The following is a 17,993-nucleotide window of genomic DNA, read 5'->3' as shown; positions in this document are numbered from 1 at the left end:
GCGGATGCGCGGCGATGCAGCGTCGGGATTCGGCGGATTCGCAAAGTGAAAAAATGGCGTCGGGATTCGAATCCACGAATCTCGAATATTTCCCAATATTCAAGGGATTCGTGGATTCGCCGGATTCGTCGTCCCATCCCTAGTTTTAATAGTAAACTTTAGAAACATCTGCCATGAGAAATCTCAAAAGAAAATATTTTTTTTAATCAGGGTCATTGTCTACCATTGTGTTTGTCAAAGTTCGGTGTCATCCCTGTTTCCTACAAAAAATAAAAAACATATATAAGGTTAGAGAAACCGAGAGCCCAATATAGTGTAGTATGTTCAGCATAAAATTAGTAAAGATAATTAGTGAGGAGAGTATACTCACAAACGTGAGTTACTACAAAGGCAACCACTGTATAGGCAGGTGAGGAGATTAGACCTGTCCTCACTCAGGATTAAGAAGTTGCTCTCTGTAGATCAGAAAAGGGGTAGATCACCCCTCCGCCAAGGGTGGACACGGTACAGCAAACGGGGAACAGAGGCGCCAGCAGGGTAAACGTGGATAAAACCTTTAAAATTTGCTTGGAGGAAGCGGTGGACTTACCTCCATAAAGCAGACTCAAAAGACTGTATAATTGTAATCACATTTATTATATAGTACCCCAAAAGTGCAACGCGTTTCGCAGGCCACGCCCGCTTCATCAGGCAATAAACGTGGGGACAAACTGTGGACAAGAGACAGTACATTTTGCTATAGTGAATTCTGTAGTACAATTTGTATAACAAGACATTGTATATCATACAGCATATAGGGCCATATCCTATTCAAGGTGATAAGTAGCTTGCAGATGCGAGCTACTTATCACCTTGCCAGGATTACCGGCAAATCCTATTGCCCATATCCTTCGCGCGATGGCCGATCGTTAGGGAGCATTACTCAGGCGAAAGCCTGAGCGATGCTCCCTTTTACCGAGCGATGGGGAGTGAGGTTTACGCTGTGGTGCTGTCCATCAGCACCAGGGCCTCACTCCTCACACATGCGCACTCGCCCGCCGCCATCTTCCGCCGCTGCATCTGGGGGTCTCCTTTAATAAGGAGACCCCCAGAGCTCCCCGTCGGGTCGCCGCACAGTTTAGAAGCCCCTGCGCAGCTCTGCACCGGCAACCCTGCTGGCATACATACCGCCGCAGATCACCTGCCGCCTCTCGCCGCAAAATCCGTCGCATAATTACAGTGTATCTAACACTGTAATTACTGTCGGCATAGAAGGAGCCCGGGCAAAGCATCTTTGAATCTGCAGCCTGGGCTCCCCATTGGTCCGCTGTCTGAGCCATTTTATTGGTTTAGACAGCGGACCAATGGGGAGCCCAGGCTGCAGATTCAAAGATGCTTTGCCCGTGCTCCTTCTATGCCGACAGTAATTACAGTGTTAGATACACTGTAATTACGCGACGGATTTTGTGGCGAGAGGCGGCAGGTGATCTGCGGCGGTATGTATGCCAGCAGGGGTGCCGGTGCAGAGCTGCGCGCGGGCTTCTAAACTGTGCGGCGACCCGACGGAGAGCCTTATTAAAGGTGACCCCCAGATGCAGCGGCGACGACGTGCGTTAGCTAGTTTAGACCTGCTTTTTGCAGGTCTAAGCTAACGCTCATGTCTGCCGGGAAGCATCGCTTCCCGGAGACATGATAAGGGTAATTGGATTCGGTGTTAAGAACTCGCTGGGCGATTATATCGCCCAAGCGAGTTCTTTTCCGCCTGGGGGGGTCTAAAGTTTTATTAGATTAGGCGATGCCCCCATCGCCTAAGTTAAGAACTCGCCAGTGCTTAGCGCTGGCGAGTTCAGCAATAGAATATGAGGAGTTGGATATAACAAAAAACAGTAGGGGGTAGAGACTAGTGTGCTAGTGTAAATGATGGGCCATTGGATGTTATAGATATAGAGATCAGTATTGAGTAGTGCTTGTAATTGGCATGGGATCCATATAGGTGAGATGACGAATAGTGGGTAGTAGGGTATGAGTGAGAGGGAGAATCAAGGGGGGTACACAATACAGCATGCAGACATAACAGTATAACAGACTCACAATAGTGAATTCTGTTGTTACAATTTGTATAACAAGACATTGTATATCATACGCATATAGTGTATAAAAAATCGCTATGTTAGGATATAACAAAAAACAGTAGGGGGTAGAGACTAGTGTGCTAGTGTAAATTATGGGTCCTGGGATATTAATGATATAGAGATCAGTATTGAGTAGTGCTAGTATTGATATCGGATTCATGTAGGTGATTTAACAATTGGTGGGTAGTAGGGTATAAAAAGTGAGAGGGAGAATAAAGGGGGGTACAAAAACAGAATGCAAACATAATAGTATAACAGACTCACCAGAATGTCAGCAGTAGCAGGAGTAGCACCTTAGTAAAGTGGTGAGGATGCTTATCCCTTTATATATGCAGGTATTGGCTACATGGGCCAATCCGATGAGTGGGAAGTGTAGGTGGGAGGGGTTAGGGTGCTCGTGTGGACAGCCAATGGGCTGTTGCCATTTGTGCTGAATGTGTTGGGTATTGGGGGAGGGCGAGTCTGGTAACCATGGCAATCAAATGTGCAGCCAATGGGCTGCTTGCTGACATGTGTGACTTATAGTTTGGTATAGTCACACAAAAAGGTATTTTGCTGACACCCGGTGGCCAAAAAAGTTATGACCAGGTTCTAAAAAGTGACATAGAAGTGCATGTAAGAAAAACATAAAAACATAACAGACATAAAAATTCATATGAAGCTAATCAGAATGATTACGATAAGAGAAGACAAGGGGTCATAGAAACTTTAAACAGATATGAAGACGTAAACACAGTCATAAATAATGGTAAAGAGAGATCAGAGATAAATTACAATCCTGCTACATTACATGTATTAACATACAAATATGTAAAATTATATAATTATAATGAACAACTGGAGGTGTTACTGTTGAATATTATAGTAAAAAATTCACATGAATGATTAACCACTTTGTCCTCCTTGACGTATAAAAATGTCAAGGAGGACAGGTGCACTCCTGCGGCCGATCGCGCGCGTGCACGCGCACTCCCGGCCGTGGATTCGGTAGCCACGGAATCAATGTATCGGGCTATGGTGCCCGATCACTGATTCCTCTCCCCCGCTGAAAAAGCGACAGCTTCTCTCGGAAGCTACGCTTTTTCTGAAGCTATGTCCCTCTAAGCGTACATTGTATGCTTAGAGTGACGTCATGCAAACAAACTCAAGATTGCCATCTTGTGGCCAAAAAGTAAAACTACAAGTAAAAGTAAAAAAACATTACAATACACAAATATTTCCCCAAATAAAACACTATTTATATCCCACCCTCCCAAAAATGCCCACATAAAATGTTTAACAAAAAAAACAAAAAACATTACTATAAAAAAAAACACATAAATATTCACTTAAGGGTCTAAACTTTTTAAATATCTATGTAAAGATGAAATATTTCTCTCTATTTTTTTTTTATAAGCTTGTAAATAGTGATGGATGAAAACGGAAAAAATGCTCTTTTATTTCCAAATAAAATATTGCCGCGATACATTGTGATAGGGACATAATTTAAATGGTGAAATAACTGTGACAAATGGGCAAATACAATACGTGGGTTTTAATTATGGAGGCATGTATTATTTTAAAACTATAATGGCCGAAAACTGACAAATAATGAATTTTTTCATTTTTTTTCTTATTCGTACTATTAAAATGCATTTACAGTAAGGTAGCTCTTAGCAAAATGTACCCCCCAAAGAAAGCCTAATTGGTGGTGGAAAAAACAAGATATAGATCAGTTCATTGTGATAAGTAGTGATAAAGTTATAGGCTAATGAATGGGAAGTGAACATTGCTCGGATGCATAAAGTGAAAACGACTGAGAGCTTAAGTGGTTAAAAGTAATAAAAGTTCTAAAACAAGATACAAAGGGTAAAAGAAAGCAACCAAGATAAAAGGGTTCTTACAGTTTGTATCCAGTACATTTCATATTTTTTGAGTTGTTCCAATGCGGACAGACTTGCATCGATTGAGTCAATTAATGTATTGTTGAAGAATAGTGGGTTATTGGCATGATCAGTGCAAAAGTGTTGTGATACGCTGTGAAGGGGAAATTTGTTTGTGATGTTTCTTTTGTGCTGCCCGATTCTGCTGCGGGCCAACTGTGTAGTTCTCCCCACGTACTGGAGTCGGCAAGGGCAAGATATGAAGTAAATGACATATTTAGATTCGCAGGTGAGGTGTTTTTTATGTGATATTGATTACCAGTACTAGAGGATACAAAGGATGTGCAGGTGTGGATAAATTGACAAGCTGTGCAACGGGTTTTGTTGCATGGGAAGCAACCAGGCTCCTGTGTTTGTGGAGTGGTTAGTTGGTTGGGTATACGTAGTTTGCTTGGCGCTAATAGATTGCGGAGATTTGGTGCTCTTTTGTAGGTAATTAGTGGTGCTGTGGATAATAAAGGTAGTAGATAGGGATCCTGCATAAGGATATCCCATCGGTTTTTAAAAATATTGTGAATGGACAAATGTTGGGCATTGAAACGGGTGATGAATCTGGGTGGGCATGAAGTATTGGTAGGTTGTCTGGTCGTGGTGGGAGGGTTGGGATGTATTGCTCTGTATTTTGCATCTTTGATGTGTTTTTTGGGGTAATGACGGTCTGTGAATTTTTTGGTAAGACTTTCGGATTGAATGTCAAATTGTGATGGGTCCGTACAGTTTCTGTGTATTCTTCTATATTGACTCTAGGGGGTGTTAAGAATCCAAGGGTGGTGGTGAAAGCTATTGAAATGTATGTAATTGTTGGCATCGACTGGTTTGAAGTATGTTTTTGTCAGGATGTGATTCGATTCTATGTATAGAGTAAGATCGAGAAACTCTACGGAGGAGGCGTGGTGGTGATGTGTAAATTGGAGTCCTGCTGGGTTAGAGTTAAGATAATCAACAAAATGTGGAATGAGTAAAGTGTCGCCTTTCCAGATGAAAATGAGGTCATCAATATAACGCTTATATAGGAAAATGTAACAACTTTTTTGTGTCATTGCAGCTTAAACAAACAAAAAAGTTCTTGGAAGAACAAAGAGAAATCGAGAGCCCAATATGGTGTAATATTGTTAAGTTGGTTGTGGTTTAAAGCAAAATATTTAAATATACTCACAAACATGGGTTACCAATACCCATAGGCAACCACTTCAAGTGCAGGTGGGGAGTATTAGAACCTGAACCCACTCAGGTTTTTAAGATTTCACTCTCTGTAGATAGGGAATGGGGTAGCACTCCTTCACCGAGGGTGTAATCAAGATTTCAGCAAGGCTTGGTGTACAGAGGCGCCAGAGTAGAATAAAATGTTTAAAAAACGTCTAAAAGAGGGGAATGTTCAGGTGGACTTACCTCCCTCGAAAATATAAAACTCAATTGAGTCATGATATATCAATACAAAAATTGTATTTAACTCCACTTAGTGCAACGCGTTTCGCAGGTGTAGTCCTGCTTCATCAGGCAAACAGGAGCATAACTCAATGGGTCTAAATGCAGAAGTGAGCGCCTATGAGCTATAATAGAAAACCCCTAACTATGTGTCAAAAGGTGCTATTACTATGTTTGTCAGTTTGGGACATCAATATTGTAACCAGTGAAGGTCCTAGCCGTTTTAGTGCGGCCAACATAAATGAAAAAATGAAATGAAGATAGAAAACCAAAATGATTTATTTATTAGGTGAATTAGAGGACATTTAATTTCATTTCCCCCTCAACAGAACATGGGGGAATGTTGCTTTGACAATAATTTTTTGATGATAGGCCCGTTTTCTGACTTGCTATCAGTTTTACTTTGAACTCCGTATCAGAGAATGTCTGAGGGGTCATTAAGTGGGAAAACCAGACCTGCTATGAAGAAGTAATGGCTTTATGGCTTCCCCCTGTGAGGGAAGTTTTACAACCCTGCCTAGTTGCAAATGTAAACACTTTCCTGAAAACCTTCTACAGACATATTTAATTTTTTAAGCAAAACTCAACTTAAGGGTGCCTCTGAAGCAAGCTTTAGTGCATGTCATTTTGAACGACTGGCACATTTGCAAATGGCACATTCATTGCACTTAGTGTTGGAAGTTCTGATGTTGTATACAAGCAAAACTTGACATCTTGAGCAAACTTAACCATTCCGGTAGGATTATTTCCAGATTTTAGGGTCTAAAAGTGATACACTTTTTCTACGTGCTTTAGACACTTAAAGCAGGGGGGGGGGGGGAAATCATAATACACAGAGATCTGCAGCAGTCCTGCAAATTACTCACCTGTCTGAGATCAATTGCTGCAATTCTACCTCCGTCTAAAAGCTGGTGCTCTGCTTTAATGGTAAGATAACCGCCTCATGTCATGTGACAAACGTTAAGGTCGATCTCACCCGAGGGATTGTGAGCCTCCAAGGGATGGAAGAGGACTGGCTGCTAGTTTCTGGATTGTTGAGTTAAATAATCAGGGCCCTGCATATACTTCCTGGCTCTGCATATTTCCTGCATTCACTTCCTGGCTTTGAATTTACTACCGGGCTCAGGTTCTGCATATACTTCCTGGCAGCAACCCTGAGCCAGGCTCTGGGCTACTGCTTCCAGCATGTTTTTTCCATCTCGAGCCTGGGTCAGAGTTACCACCAAGGAAGTAAAAGTATACCTAAACCAATTGATGAAAAGAGATTCACTTACCTGGGGCTTCTCCCAGCCCCCCTGCAACTATCCTGTTCCAGCGATCCTCTGTTATCCCGCTGCAGCTTAGTTTTGTTTTACACTGACTGGGAGTTGGTGAGACACTGCTCCTGGATGGCCCTTTCCATGAGTAGCTTCGCTCGCATACCCATCCACAATAGAGTCCTGAGCCTGCCCCAGGTAAGTGAGTCTCTTTTTCACCAATTGGTTTAGGTTTCCCTTAAGAAATCCACTAATGTGTAATTTGAAAGATCTTGTTTTGCCATTGAAGCTTTACAGAGCTTATTGGTGCTGTAGTATTCCTCTGGCAGATTTGGTACACTGCTAGGATCATTACCTATTAAAGGAAACCTGAAACCTGTCCTCATACATTTGAAATTATTTTTAGCTTTAGTTGGTTTTAAAGTACAACTGACCTGAGAGGGATATTCAAGATAATATATATTTTTCATTTAACCACTTAGGGACCCCTATCCATATAAATACATCCAGCTTGCCCCTTTTAATGGCAAACAGATGATATAATGCATGGCTTGCCACTGCCTCTACAGTGCACTCACGCGCTCCCGTACCTGTTGAGTTTGGCACATCTGTTATTGGTGAACAGGAACATGTGTTTCCTGAGCCAATCAAAGTGTCTGTAAGAATGATCATTGCTTCAATGTGAAGTCACCTGTAACAACAATACCTGCTCCTGTAACAACAATACCTGTGTGCTTCGAACTCTGCTTAGAGCACACATAATAGTGTGTGTGTGTGTGGACACCTAGTGGTAAAAAAATACATTAAAGTACAAATTGTACACTATATAAATTAAATACAATAAATTAAACCTTCCTTCCCTACTCCCCTGACCCCCATAGTTACCAAAATTAAATTACCATAGTACATAAAACATTTGTAAACAAAAAAACAAAGTTTAAAAAAAATGCATAGTCATGTTAGGGACTCTGCTTTTTTAAAATATATAGGTCATGAGAGTTTATTATTGTTATTTTCGCAAATAATGGCTTGCAATTATTACAATTCATTGTACTAGAGACATATTTTAAACATTGTAATAACTGGGACAAATGGGCAAATAAAATGTGGGTTTAATCTACAGTACCATTGTTAATTTTAAAACTATGGTGGATGGAATTGGAGAAATGGTGTATTTTTTATTTTTTGTCTTTATTTTACCTTAAAATAAATAGAAAGTAAAGTCATTACTGAAAACAAATATTACCAACAATAAAACCTAATTTGTTGGGGCAAAAAAAGTATAGATCATTTAGGTGTGATAAGTAGTGATAAAGTTATTGGTTATTGGGAGAGGCGCTTGCAGGTAAAAATTGCTCTAGTCCATAAGGCTAAAAACCTTTTAGTGGTAAAGTGGTTAATACTAGTTTCCTGGCAGTCCTGCTGATCATTCTTGCATCAGTAATGTCTGAATCTCAGACCTGAAACAAGGATGTAGCTAATCTTACCAGATTTTTGTCATAAACATCTGATCTTGTTTAGGGTCTATGGGTAAAGGTATTAGAGCCAGAGGATCAGCAGGACTGGTATTGTTTAAAATTAGATAAATATATCAGACTTCATATCACTCTCACTTCAAGTTCCCTTTAACTGCATTGTTATTTTGAATTCAAGTTATTTGAAACACAAACAATTTGGTTTCTCTACACCAACAGTCACTGAAGCTGTCACAGCTATGTATAAGCTATACTATTAATCATCACTTTCTATTCAGGTGCTCAGTCACCTAAGTTATTATTATTTTATTTTTATTTTTTGTCAGAAAAGTTAAGATTTCTTTTAAAGCTTGCAATGTGCTGGAGCTCAACAGGTTTGCATGATGATTCAGCAAAACATTATATGGGAACAAAACTTTAAAAATGCTTGCATATATTCCTTAAAGCGGTTTCCATCCTACTAAAGTATCCTGCTTGTGTTTTAGACAAATGCTATCCATTTCTCTCTGGTTAACTTTGCAAGATTAGTATATTACACTCATCACTATATTTTGTTTCATTGAGTCCATTACTAATCCAAAATGCTTCCTAGCAACTCACCTTGAACTAGTCACAAGACAGGATGACTGAAAATGTGGATGCTAAGGTGTGATGAGGCATGCATAATGTGGATGGATAGTGCAAGTTCCATTTATAGAATATAAGATGTGACATTCTGAATGTGCAATGTGAGTCAGAGCATGAAAAAATATATAAGCCTTGCAATTTAGTTAAATGTGACTGCATAATAGACCAAACCCACTATGGATTACAGAAATGTACTGGCAATATGTGAAACGTAAATCAAATATATATGGCTAGACTTCTCTAAAATATACATGATGACTATAATACCATGTTATTTTGATACATTAGTTAACCTTATTTCACAAAACGTATTTGCAGCAAAAGCAACACAACTATCATGTAGGGAAAATAAATAATAAATATGATGTTCTTAATTTAAAAAATAAAATAATATCCACCACATTGGGTAGCATTTTAGTTACATAAAAGTGATTCTAAAAAAACCTGGTAAGTGATTCAGCATTTGTGTAACAGCACTAACAAGCAAACAAATATGAAAAAGTTGCCCAGGGTTTTTCCCTAATACAGCTGCAACCTGCAAGTACTTCCAGTACTGTAGTTTCACAATCAGCCAGCTACTCATTTTGGAGAAAGTGTTGCTATACTGTCGTTACTATATTGTCGTGACTATACTATTGTCCCCAACATCCAGGGATCATTTTGATATGAAAGGAAGTTACCCCCATGCATGTGTGATGGTAGTTACTTTCCCGTCCACAAGGTGAGGATAAATCCTTTCAATCTTAGAATTGGACAAGCGTTCTCGGTGAAAGTGGGAAGGATTTGGCAACATCATTTTTGTAGAGTCCCTTTCAATCTTTGGGCCAAGTGACTGGTATTGCTTATGGGGTAGAGTCCTGTGATCAAGGTCTCCATGTTTTCTTGTAAATATTAGCCCACATAAGGGACAAAGAATATGTGTGCGTGTGTGTGTGTGTGGGGGGGGGGGGTAGTCTGTCCATTTATTAAATGTATATTTTAAATAGTATTGTTACTTTAAGTTTTAAGACGCTAACCTTTTTATTTGAAGAATGGAAATGTTAAAGAGGTACTGTAAGGGTCTACAGTGCTCACCACCTGTGTGTAGCTAATGTCCACATTATAGGGGAAAACCTGGCTTTTATTAGCATTTGTATTGTATTTATTTAGATTTTCCCCCTTTAATGTTGAAGCCACGCCCACCAGATCCTCAGCTCCGCGGCAGCATATTAATTAGCCCTAGCCAGATTGCCTCATGGGTAGTGACGTATGGAGCTGTCATAAGAAGCTCTTGCCGAGTAGGGGGAAGGAAAAAAAAGCAGAGGAAGAACGGATCCCTGCACAGCTCAGAATGCTCGCTGTCTGTGTGATCAGCTGAGCTGATTACTATCTCTACTACATGACAGGCAGACTTGCCCAGACGCTCTCCCTTCCCCCTTACTGCTAATTTATGAGCATGTCCTCCGTTCCAGCACAGTTGGATGTCTTTGTCCACTCTCTCCTCCTGAAGCCTGCAGCAGCGTCTGTCTCCCTCCTGCTTGCAGAGTTCAGTGTATACTTCTGTATATTGTGTGTATAATGTGTCGTTTCTCCTCTGCTCTCTAGCTGTCATCAGCTGCCTGGTGTATTGTACTAAATGCAGCTATAAAGCATGTCATTTGAGGAACTCTGCAGCCAAGCAGATTAGGAGAGTACACCAGGCTGCTCTGATGACAGCAAGTGAGGAGAAAAGCAGGGTATGCAGGAGTATACACTGCACTTTGCAAATAGGACAGGAACAGATGCTGCAGGAGGGGGAGTGCAATTGCAATTAGCATTGGGCAAGTAGGAGGGATGCACAATGGCTGTTAGCTGTACTTTATACAAGGAAGGGGGGGGGGGGTTTAAACTGTGGCCACATACATATAGGGGGATGGATCTCTAGAGCACAGGAATAGTTAAAGAGAACCCGAGATGGAGTCATATGGTGTACTTTGGTCTTCCTCTAGCCCCATGAGATGTGGGGGGGTCCCTCTTCAGCCCCTCCATTCACTTGTAATAGCTTCTGGTAGTGTGACCACTCGTGGGGTTCTGCGCATGCGCGTCATGGTGCACCTGCATCCTCTGTCATGCTCCTGCAGCCGGAAACCTGTGCCTGCGCAGTAAGGCTGCACAGAATGTTCCTGCGCACAGGAGCCTGTTGTGGGGGGCAGGCGGCCATGCCGCGCATGCGCACTACCCCACAACTGCCAGATTACCAGGAGCTATTGCAAGTGAACGCAGAGGACGGCAAGGGACCCCACATCTCATGGGGTGGAGGAAGACCTAGGAAAGTATAAACACACCATATGACTCCATCCTAGTTACTTTAAAAGGAAGCATCCAAGTACATTAAAAAAAGGAGATCTACTTACCTTGGGCTTCCTCTAGCCCCTGGCAACCGTCCTGTGCTCTCACCATATCTCTGGTGGCTCCTGGTCCCCTCCGGTGCAGGACCCCTATAGATGCTCAGCAGGCCGTCCTCTACTGCGCCTGCGCGAGCACCGCTGTCAATCACGCACATGTGGTCCAGAGTGTTCTACGCAGGCACAGAACTATTGCGCTTGCACAGAACACTCCAGACCACTTGTGCATGATTGACAGCGGTGCTCACACAGGTGCAGTAAAGGATGACCTGCTGAGGTCTGTATCTGCACCGGAGGGGACCAGGAGTCACTGGAGATGAGGCGAGGGACATATTGGCAACCAGGGGCTGGAGGAAGCCCCAGGTAAGTAGATCTCTTTTTTTTTTGTACTCAGATGCTTCCTTTACGGGAACCAAGCATCTGCAATTACAATTAATTTTTAAAAATGAGCCCTATAATGGAGGTTTATATGATTGTACTGGGGGGGGGGGGGGGGGGGGGCTGTTGGGTAAAGCAGCATTACCTACCTATGGTGGGATCATGGGCCACATAGCAAAACTTTCATGGGGCCCTCAGATGTAGGTACTTGAGCACTGCCACCTGCTTCTACCCCATGGAGTTATTTGGGTAATTTACATTCTCATGCAATCAACACTACACATAGTTCATGGGCACTGAGATATAGGCAGAGGAACACAAGAAAGTTAATGGTGAATACATTAGTACCACCTGCCCCCCCCCTCCTCCCCACTTTGCTCCAGGGCCCCATAGCAGCTGCTATGACGGCTATGGCTATTGCTACGCCCTTGTATGGTGGTCACTATCTGCTCCACACACAGGCTGCACAGCGCCTGCATTTAAATTTTCCTGGTGCCATCATGTGCATACCTGCAGCAATACATGCCAGGTGGGGTAGTCGGTGGATGCAAGTACCTATCTGTAATTGCATCCATGGACTACATATCCCAGCATGCATTGCAGCAGGTGGTGGGCAGCCACCACCAGGAAAATTAAAATGCAATGCTGTGCAGTCTTTCTGGGGAGAAGATTGCGACCACCATATGGGTGGGAGGCCACAGGAGCAGCCCACCATAGGTATGTAATGTCGCTCTCCCCAATCACCTTGACTCCCCCATCCCAAAGGCACACTTATACAAACCTCCATAAGGCCTGGAACCCACTACAAAGCAATATTGCTAATTGCAATCGCTAGCGTTTTTAATGAGCATTTTCTAGCGATTTTAAAAAGTGTCAGCTTTTTGCCAGCGATTTGAGATTAGCGTTTTTAATTGTGATTGGTCCTTTTAATTTTATTTTACAGTGTGCAGTAATTTAAAAACACTAGCAAAATCGCTCTGTGTCGGTTTTGCCGAGCGATTACACCAGCGTTTATATACTTTACATTGCAGAAACGCTAACGCTAAAAATTCTGCATGTCCTGTGTATGCGATTTGGATAGTTGTGCGTTTAGGGAAATCGCTACCGTTTTGAAAGGCACTTTAAAATCCAGAGGATTCCCCCTGCCGAGGCGATTATCGCCCTAGAGATTTTTTTCCTTGCAGTGCCACTGCAAAGAGACTCTGTAACCAAAAAAAGTTCCCCTAGGGGGTACTCACCTCGGGAGTGGGAAGCCTCAGGGTCCCAATGAGGCTTCCCCCACCCCTGTAGCTGCAGGCAGTCGAGCTCTGACCCCCGAAGTGTCCGGAATCCCCCCTCAACAAGCCCGATAAGCTCTGATATATTTACCTTCCCTGGCTCCAGCGGAGGAGCTGTTGCAGCTCTCAGCACGGAGATAGGCGGAAATAGCCGATCTCTGTCGAGTCTGCTCTACTGCGCAGGTGCAGGAGACTTGCGCCTGCACAGTAGAGTGGGCCGACACAGATACTGCGCCTGCGCTGGAGCCGGGAAGGTAAATATTTACATGCCCGCTGTTCGGAGGGGCACAGCGAGACCGCCGTGGGACACAGGAGGATGAGGGAAGCCTTGATAGGATCCGGAGGCTTCCCCCACCCGAGGTGAGTACACCCCAGGGGAGTTTTTTTAGTTTCAGAGTTTCTTTAACCTGTTTAGATATTTGGATGTGAATTTCATATCCTGATTCGCCCTCCTGTGCATTCCAAGATGTGAAATACACGTCCTGCACTTTTGAGCCCCTCCACACGCTTGTGCGGATGCACACGCGGTCTCATAAGCACTCCCTTTCTTCCCGCGTATGCATGCTCATGCGCTCACTTAAAGGGCAACTGAAGGGAGAGGTATATGGTGGCTGCCATGTTTATTTCCTTGTAAACAATACCAGTTGCCTGGCTGTCCTGCTGATCTATTTGGCTGCAGTAGTGTCTGAGTAACAGAAACAAGTATGCAGCTAATCTTGTCCGATCTGCCAATAATGTCAGAAACAGCTAATCTGCTGCATGCTTGTTCAGGGTCTGTGGCTAAAATTATTAGAGGCAGAGGATCAGCAGAGCTGCCAGGCAACTGGTACTGCTTAAAAAGAAATATGGCAGCCTCCATATACCTTTCATTTCAGTTGTTCTTTATATGTGAATGACTGCTGCACTCATTCATGTAAACAGAAAAAAAAAAAAACAGTTAAAAAAAAAGTTTTAAAGTCACAGTGTCCCCATTGAACAATGAAGTGGTTACTCCCCCGAAAAGTAGAAATGCCTACCTAAAGGGGCCCATACACTCAGCCGATTTTCTAGCCGACCGATCCCGATCGATTGATCGTTTGCAAATCGGTTGGCCAATCGACCGATCGATGGCCGATTTCGATCGATTTTCATCGAACTGGCAGGGTGGAAAATTTAGGTCGATCTGATGAGATTGCTTATCAGTTTGCATTGGCCTTAATGGAAATCTGATGGCAAAAAAATGCCATCAGATCGAATTTCAATAGATTTCAAACTGAAATCTATTGGAATTCTATCCTGGTAAAAAATGTTCTAAAAACGCATCAGATAGATCATCAGATGCATTTCTTATCTATCTGCTGCCAGTCTGACGAGTGTATGGGCACCTTAACTAATTAACCTCTTGTGTCACCTACATGTAAGCATAGTCTTAAGATCAGTGGACACTTGTAATGGTTGCCGCCCGTAGCAATCGTATGCGATCAGTTTTGAGACCCAATGCTGTACAGATACATTACTGTGTTGTTGCCCAGCATTGTATCTGGAGTCCCCAAACTGTGCGCCATAGCGATTGGATCCAATCGCTACAAACGCACAGGCTGGCAATAATGGTACGCCCTGGCTCAGATGTACATCACTTGAGCTTATAGACACAGATGTCCTGGCACCCTAGACTTAGCCCTCCATGAACCTACAAACTCCTGTTGAACCACTGGATGTCCCAGCTGTCACTTCTCCCTTACTTCTCTTGCCTGTCATAGCTACAGGTGTCCCTTTGCATTAGTTAGCCAGAGATACCCTCGGGATTAAGCAGCCAGTGGTGCCCTCAACTGAAGGGAGATCTTGTCAGTGGAATGCAGAGAGCTGGGGGAGTAACCTCTCATTTACACTGTCATCAGGACTCTGCATAGGGTAGGAGGGAGGGAGGTACTAGAGAGGGAGGGAGCCGCCTTTCCATCATCAGGCGCCTGTAGGCACGTGCCTACAGTGCCTTATGGTAAATCCGGCCCTGAGTATGCCACATTCCCAACTAGTGATGAAATATGGCATGTAGGGTATCATTTGAACCAGAATAAGAAAAATAATATATTCTGAGGTGCTTTATAACTGTGGCACTTGTTTTCTTTTATTCAGAGGGGGGGATGAAGCAGGCAGCAACTATTTCATGCACAGTCCTTCATGCTGAAATTTGATACACACAGAAATAGACCCAATCTACTTACTCCTCTATTCCCGTTTATCATAATAAAATATCCATTCATTAGCCCTGCAACCATTATTAACAGAAATTGTTTTACACCTGCCTTCCATTGCTTTACATATACAGACAACACTCTTTCATCTTTTAGGCTCCTATAAACAATTTCCAATTAGCTACCTAAATTAATTGCACATACAGTACACTACATTTTTCATAATGTCCTATGACTTCCACCTTCTTTTTACTACTTTATTCAGCTAAAACATTACAATACACTACTCAGCATCTACAGCTGATTCCCTGTCTGCTTCTCTTCACACATCTGCATATTACACTGTTTGGTCTTCTGCAAATTGTCAGTTAGGAAAAAAAAAAGAGGAGGGTGTAACAACCTTCACTGTGGGCGTGTTTTCAACTGCTAGAGTGAAGAGAAAAAAAACTTGCTAATCCTGCCAGAAGTAAACAGGGATCCTCCCACACTGTCTATGGCATTTTTACAGCACTTTGCTATCAGAGTTTAGGAGATTTATTAGTCGCTTCTTCTTATCTATATACCTCAATCACTCTCATATACCACTTTTAAGGGAATATTTTATTCTGCTTACAGTTCCTCTTTAAGTGATTCATAGGTATGTTAATCAGCTAAATACCAATCAAATCTTATTTCCACTGTGTTTAAAAACAATATGTATTTCCACCAACCACTTACATTCACATTTCATTAAAATTACAAGTCTTTTAGATTTTTTTGTTCACAGTTCCCTCACAATATTAAATTGGGTGATGATGGCTAATTTTTGCAATTAAATTGGACATCTGGCCCTAAGACTAAAAAATTTGGACTTATTGATTATTGTACTTCCGTTTGTTTTAAAATTCTGGCTCTAAAAAGCAAAAACAGAAAGAGAAATATATCCCAAAAACCAAAATGCAAAATTGTACCATGTGCATGTACCATGTTTTTTTTTACTGTTTATTCAAGAAAGAACACCAAACAAAGTAACCTGTTATTAAAAAATTCATAAACCAAGTATTAATTGCAGATCCCTCATTGAGCTCATCTTTCAAAAAAAAAATACACTATTCCTCTACCTCTAGATATTCATAAGGTACCTGCATACTCATATAAACTGTTTAGTGGTTTACTGTTTACTGCACTTTTTCTCATGTTCTGCCTGTCTGCAAAGATCTACAAGTTGCATTGCAATATGCATCCTCCCAGTGTACCACACTCCATATTAATTTCACCTGCTCTGCTTTCCTCACCTTACTCAGCTTCTCATGAACTGTTAGCTCTCCTGAAATCTCTCTCTCCCTCCAGTAGCTCAAAAACCTCACAAACATTTAAATCCCATTCACATTTGCTTACTCTCTCCCTCCTACTCTTACTTGCAGCTGGTGATATATCACCCAATCCTGGACCACAGCCTGCTGCCAGACAAGCATCCCCTGCTGACCTGCTTCATACACTTCACAGCCCTCTGTCCACAAATAACCTCAACACCCATCCTCGCTCCAACCTTATTTCCATCCATCCCACCCACAAACACATGCTCCCCCTACCCTGCGGTCTCTGGAATGCCAGATCCGTCCGCAATAAACTTACAGCAGTCCACGACCTCTTCCTCTCCAAATCCCTCACCATCCTCGCACTCACTGAGACATGGCTCACCCCCTCTGACTCTGCCGCAGAGGCTGCCCTCTCCTATGGTGGGCTTCACCTCAGTCACAACCCCAGACCAGACAACAGGACCGGGGGAGGGGTGGGTCTGCTCCTCTCCCCATCCTGCACCTTCCGTGTCCTCACGCCACCTACCTCCCTACAATTCACATCATTCAGGGCCCACACCATCCGCCTCTACCACCCCCTCCCTGCCATTGTTGTGGTCTTATACTGTCCTCCAGGCTCCACCCCACAATTTCTCGATGACCTTGCTTCCTGGCTCCCTCACATCCTCTCCTCTGACCTCCCCACCATCATCCTTGGGGATTTCAATATTCCCATCGATGAAGCCCAGAACTCCGCTGTGACCCGGGTACTCACCATTGCCAACTCACTTGGACTAGTACAACACACCAACGCCCCCACTCACACTGCACGTCACACTCTCGACCTTATGTTCACTAAATCCACCGCTATTGAAGACCTTGACATCACACCCTTTCCACCCTCAGACCATCACCTTCTCACCTTCAACCTCCTCACAGAAGGCACCTCCAAACTAACCGCCCGCCCACCTGGTCGATGGCAGCGAGACCTACGCAAGCTCAACCCTAGCGTCCTTGCTGACCCCCTCCATGCCCTCTCCTCCACTCCCCCCCCCCTAACCTGTCCTAATCTTGCTGCAGCTCAGTATCGCCAAACTCTCTCATCAGCCCTAGAGAAAGCTGCTCCACCAATATTTTGCCGCAACCGATCCCCTAACCCCCAGCCCTGGCGCACTACCCATACTCGCAACCTCCAGAGGGAAACACGCGCCACTGAATGGAAATGGAGGAAATCTAGACTTAACCAGGATTTCCTACAGTACAATACCAACCTGCTGCAGTTCCACACTGCCCTTGCTCATACGAAGCAGGAATACTTTACCAAGCTCATCGGAGCACAAGCTTCCAACCCCCGGCGTCTCTTTGCCACTTTCAACTCCCTGCTTAAACCCACCCCCCACTCTCCATTTCCTCCCTCTCTGCCACAGATTTAGCCACCCACTTCACCAACAAAATTGTCTCTATCCGCCAGGAAATATCCAATCTCAAATCTTCACCTCCCACCCCCTCCTAACCAGCTCCTCCTCCACCCTATCCTCCCCTCACATCCTTCACTCCTACTACCACCGAGGAAGTCATCCACCTACTGCAGACTTCCCATACCACTACTTCCCCCCTTGACCCCATGCCTTCTGATTTACTCCAGCCTCACTTCACGGAATTGGCCCCAGTCCTCACTACCCTGTTCAACCTCTCCCTATCCACAGGCACC

This window comes from Hyperolius riggenbachi, chromosome 1 (assembly GCF_040937935.1).
Source record: "Hyperolius riggenbachi isolate aHypRig1 chromosome 1, aHypRig1.pri, whole genome shotgun sequence".
NCBI classification, from domain to species: Eukaryota; Metazoa; Chordata; class Amphibia; order Anura; family Hyperoliidae; genus Hyperolius; species Hyperolius riggenbachi.
This window is presented reverse-complemented; position numbering follows the sequence as displayed.